The 5,939-nt window shown below is 44.9% G+C and overlaps 1 protein-coding gene across 1 annotated transcript in view; it reads right to left on the reverse strand.

Moving 5' to 3' along the window:
* Cfap54 (cilia and flagella associated protein 54) overlaps positions 1–5,939 on the reverse strand; it is a 284,397-nt gene that overhangs the window by 277,253 nt on the left and 1,205 nt on the right. The gene's annotated exons all lie outside the window — the stretch shown is intronic.

The following is a 5,939-nucleotide window of genomic DNA, read 5'->3' on the forward strand; positions in this document are numbered from 1 at the left end:
GAAGAAGAAGAAGAAGAAGAAGAAGAAGAAGAAGAAGAAGAAGAAGAAGAAGAAGAAGAAGAAGAAGAAGAAGAAGAAGAAGAAAACTAAAGTCCCCTTAAAGTTGCCCAGTGCTGCCTTCTAGATACAGGCCAGGCTGGGAAGAGAATGCATCCTTCCAGACCCAAGCACACTGTTGGAGCCTTAACCCCCAGGGCAGCTGCACTGGAAACTTCACCTCTGAGGAAGCAGTTAAGGTTAAATGAGGTCATGTGGTAGGATCTTGGTCTGAGGGGATTAATCTCCTTCCCAGAAGAGACCCCAGAGTTTGTGCTCACTCTTGCTCTCTTTCTTCCAGACTTCTTCAGAGGACCCTGGGACCCTGGGACCCTGGGAAGGCAAAGCAGTTTCCCAAACCAGAAAAAGAGCCCTGACAAGATCCTGACTAACCTGGAACATGAAGTCTTCAGAACTACGAAAAAAAGAAAAACTGCTTTCTTTAAGCCACTCAGTCTGTGATAATCGTGGTGAGGCAACAAGAACTGACGAAATACAAGCAACAGTCTAAACTTAAGGACTGGAGATTCCTAAGAATTGGTGGTGGCGCACGCCTTTAATCCCAGCACTTGGGAGGCATAGGCTGGCAGATCTCTGACTTCAAGGCCAGCCTGGTCTACAGAGCAGGTTCCAGGCCAGCCAGGACTACACAGAGAAACCTGGCCTCAAAAACAAACAAACAAACAAACAAACACCCTGAAGATTGGTATTGATTTCTCACATGTACACATTAGAACATTCATGAAACAGTATCTGCAGATAAGGATCAATTGATTCGTTAAGGCAACCAAATGATATTGATTGGGTCCCCAGTTGAGTAAAGGAGACGTAGCATCCCTGCCTTTATGGACTGAAAAATAATGTTTGGGGTAGAGCAATACCTACATGTGCCCACAGTAAAGACAATGGTGAATAAAATGTGGTAAATACAAGCCACACGGGAGCTAAGACAAGAAAGACAGTTTCTTTGTTCATTTCATATTCCACTTGCTGTCTCGTGAAATTCCACAGTATTTAGATGCAATAAAGTCAAGAAATCTACCCAGTTGGGCTCAAATCCTTCAGTTCTGCACCTAAAACAGTTAACTCACCCAAGGCTTACAGATGAGGTGATCGCTGGGTTTGTTATTCATAGAAGCGAAATACCAGCTTAATTAAGTCAATCGGGGTTATGTAATAAGAAAAGAGCTTTCTTTCTTCTTTTTATTTATTTTTTTTTCTTTTTTACAGAATCTGAAGCTCGGGAATGCTGCTCATTAGGAATGACTTACATAACGCAGGGGCAAAAAATATCCTCTGTAGCCCAGGGTGGCCTGAAACACTGCTGTAGTCCAGGCTGACCTCAGGCTCATACCATTCCCCCTGTCAGCTGCCAGGAGTTGGAATCGCAGGCATGGGCCACCATGGCCAGATTTAAGAATAAAAAGCTAACACGTTTTATTCTGCTGGTTGGCTATAACGGCTAGGAGATGTCCTGAATGCCCTAAAGAAAATTCTCACAGTCTAATCAGAATATCTACTGCTTCTGACAAAGGCGTATTTTAAAATATACCACACTTTTATATAATGGCACTGTTCATATAGTCAAAATCATATTTTTTGGTACTATAAATTTTTATGCTTGTGGAAAGTCCTATAGTTAGAAAAAAGGGAAAAAAAAAAGCTTTGATTTTAAGAAAACCCATCTGTCAAGCGAGTTATAAAAGTAATTTCTACCTCCTGGGCTTCCAAGCTGCTCCCCATTGACACTCTTGCCCAGTGGGGACATGATCACCCGAGCGCTTTTTTTAAATAAAAATTACATAAGGGCAGTCCCTTCCCAGAAAGGTGTTCCTGCTGCAGCTGACCTCGCCTGCCCTCCAAGCCCCATCGCTTCCTCTAACGGCATGGTCCACTGTTGTACTCCTGCTTCCCAGGCTGAGGCCGAATGGGCTTCTCTCTGCTCATTCAAAGAATGTGTTCAGCTCTTTCCAGCGCAGGATCTCCCTCTGTGCTTACTCTCCTCTGTTTCTCTGTTTTCCTGGTGGACTTCTGCACATTCTTCTTGTCCCAGCTTCACATCTGTCATGGTTTGAATATGCTCAGCTCAGAGAGTGGCACTATTAGGAGGTGTGGCCTTATTGAAGTGGGTGTGGCCTTGCTAGAGTAGGTGTGCCACTTGTGGGCATAGGCTTTAAGACCCTCATCCTAGCTGCCTGGGAGTCAGTCTTCCACCAGCAGCCTTCAGATGAAGATGTAGAACTCTCAGCTCCTCCTGCACCAGGCTTGCCTGGATGCTGCCATGCTCCTGCCTTGGTGATTCGGGACTGAATGGACCTCTGAACCTGTAAGCCAGCCCCAATTAGATGTTGCCCTTATGAGTTGCCTTGTGGTGTCTGTTCACAGCAGTAAAACCCTAACTAAGACAACATCACCTCCCTTGCCCCTTCTTGGAAAGCAAGCCACTGTTGCGCTCCCCCTGGGCCTCTGCTGGAGCGCCACTTACTTTGACACCGGTGCAGGCAAAAACGCCCTTCCACGTGACATAGAAAGAAATAGATCTGTTTTGGATGCTGGAGAGAATACAGGACAATAGAGTCCTCGGATTCCTGAACTATTAAATGTCTGTGGGGTGTTTACTATGTTCCAATCCCCAGGCTATCACCTAGAGATGGAGCAATGCAGAAGGGAAAACAAGTATCGCAAGCTCACCGGGAAGCTTATGTTTTAATAAAGAAAACAAACAATATACAAGAAAATGAAAAGTTAAACAAAATACCAATTGATAGATAAACCTGATTTAGGAAGGAAAAAAAAAAACCTGTCTTGGACAGTGATGACTGAGCAGAGACCTAAAGGAACAGAGAGAAAGAGAGAGAGAGAGAGAGAGAGAGAGAGAGAGAGAGAGAGAGAGAGAGAGAGAGAACTAGAAATCTGGAAGAAAAACCTCCCAAAGGAAACCACAAATATTGCCTCTGGAGCAAGAAAACAGAGTGTTTCTCTGGCAAGTTCCAAGTGTTGGGGAGCTCGGACAAGGGAGAGGCAGGGTCAGATGCTCAGACCCTGGACAACACTGAGGGTCTTAATTGCATGCTAGAAGCCAGGGCAATCAATAGACTTTAGCTAAGAGCAGCTGACCTGCTTGCAAAGATCACCCTGACCGCTACATGGAGGATATTTAAGTCAGAGGGCAGGACAAAGAAAAGCAGACCTCTGGACTGGAATGCTGAGAATGGGGATTCTTAGAGATTTTACACATGGAAACGACTCCGATAGAACCTGTGTGGGAGAGAGGGTGGGTGTGCAGGGTGCTTCTCCTTGGGTCTCACTCAGCTGGCCTTGAAAGCAGGATCCTCCGACTCAGCCTACCAGATGCTGGGCTGATAAGTGTGCAACACTAGGCTCAGCTAAAGCCGTTATTTTAGTTTACTATTTTATCTTATCTTATTTGTCCTGACTCCTTGGTCGGTTCTTGCTCCTCTATCAGCAGGATATGCCGCAGTGGATTCTTCCCTCCCTGTGAATCGCTTTCTCTCCCTGCTCCAGGTGCACCAGTTACTTCCTGGTTCTCCTCCTACCCTGCTGGCCTCTCAGTCTCTGCAGGTTACTTTGGATGGAACATCCCTGGGCTCTGTCCTTTACTGCCCTCTGCACCTACACCCACTCCCTTGCCTAAGTATATTGCTCATCATATTAAACGTCATTAATGGGTTGATGAAGCCCAAATGTGCTTCTCTTCTGACCTCCAGCCCTGCCTGGATGCTGAGTCACAACTGCAGTACCTCTAAAATCAAACTCTCCATTTTATTTTCTCCCATCTAAACCTGCCCTTCCCACTGTCACAATGCTGCCCAGCTTCTTCACACCTGCCACTGTCCGTGTAGCCTACTCAACAAACAAACCCTTATACATTGTCCCCACTTCTCCTCAACAATTTCCCTCTTCCTCTTTCCTCCTCCTGCCTCCCTCCTCCCTCCCTCCTTCCTCCCTCTCCCCTCTCCTCCTCCTCTTCTTCCTCTTCCTCCTCTTCCCCCACTCCTTATCTTTCTTCTTTTTTTTTCTTTTTTTTTTTTTTTTTTTTTTTTTTTTTTTTTTTTTTTTTTTTTTTTTTTTTTTTTGGTTTTTTGAGACAGGGTTTCTCTGTGTAGCCCTGGCTGTCCTGGAACTCACTTTGTAGACCAGGCTGGCCTCGAACTCAGAAATCCACCTGCCTCTGCCTCCCAAGTGCTGGGATTAAAGACATATGCCACCACCACCTGGATTTGTCCCCAACTTTTAAAAAAAGATTTATTCATTCATTTTATGTATATGAGTACACTGTAGTTGTCTTCAGACACACCAGAAGAGGGTGTCAGATCACATTGCAGATGGTTGTGAGCCACCATGTGGTTGCCAGGAATTGAACTCAGGACCTTTGGAAGGGTAGTCATTGCTCTTAACCACTCAGCCATCTCACCAGCCCCATCCTCAACTTTCTAAAACAAGAAAAAATAAGACACTTTTTTCTGGGTTTTCTCTATCTATGCTCCCTGCCATACCATTTCTAATTGCAACACTCATCCGATACTCCTTGGTCCTCTCCCCTGCCTTACTCTTCAGGGAAGAGTAAGCACTCCCTTTATACAATGCATCTGCTGGGCTTCTCCCTTACTTCCAGTGGATGCAATATGAGGCCCCTAAAAGATGTATGAAAAGACAAGTAGAACTGAACATTACATACACTGTATTTTCTTCTATTCGCTCACACACACACACACACACACACACACACATCCATATGCTCTAGTTTGCTTTCTGTTGCTGTAATAATCATCATAACCACAAGTAATTTGGGCAGGGAAAGGTTTATTGCATCTTGTGGGTTACAGTCCATGACCAAGGGGAAACAAACAGGGCAGGATCTCAAAGCAGGAACCTGGAAGCAGGAACTGAAGCAGAAGCCACGGAGGAACACTGCTTACTGGCTTGTTTCCCCTGGCTTGCTTGGCTATTTCCCTTGGACAACCCAGGGCCACCTGACCAAAAGCAGCACTCACTGCTCAGGGTAGACTGCACTCTCTGATATCATCAGCAGTCAATATAATGCCCTACAGTCATGCCACACGGCCAATCCGATGGAGGCAATTCCTCAAAAAGAGGTCCCTTCTTCCCAGGAGAGTCAAGTTGACAAGCAAGATTAGCCATCACATGACAAAGAATCCCTTATGAATTAGGCACAAGAAGAGATAAGCTATACTAGGGTGGAAAATGTATAACAAACTGTATAAAAGCTACATGAATATGGTGACTCTCAAAACATCTAACTATATGTGGGTCTTGGCCACCCAAATATGTATTTTTCTCCTTCCTTACTGAAACATTTTTTCCCATGTACAGAAAGAATTTACACTTTCTCCTTGGTCCATCTGCATCCCTAGCATCATTATTCTTGTGCTTCATAATTGTTATTAAGCAAAATATGGGTCATGTTAGCACAAATCCTGAGTTTCTATGACAGTCGATCTGATAATCAAGATGGCTAACTAACAAATGGACCTACGAAGTCCACAGTGTCAGTGTGCTGGACAAAGGGGGGAATTCAAACCCTGGGTGGGTCAGAACAGGGCAGAGCAAGATTTTGTCAGACTGCTCAGAAGGGACTATAAACAACGCCAAATGTTTGTTTCTGGAATTTTCCATTTAAGATTTGCATAGCCTTTGACCACAGGTAAGTGAAACTTGGGGTGGGGTGGGGGTAGATAAAGGGGTGGTGGGAATGCTGTGTCCCATGTTTGTTTAGTACAAGACTATACTCACAGAAATATATGATTTGGGGGAGAGGGGTTTACTGTTAACTTGATGCCTTCCTAGTTTTGAGAAAAGTACCTGTCAAAAATACATCTACTCGCCGGGCGTGGTGGCACACGCCTTTAATCCCAGCACTC

This window comes from Mus caroli, chromosome 10 (assembly GCF_900094665.2).
Source record: "Mus caroli chromosome 10, CAROLI_EIJ_v1.1, whole genome shotgun sequence".
NCBI lineage: Eukaryota > Metazoa > Chordata > Mammalia > Rodentia > Muridae > Mus > Mus caroli.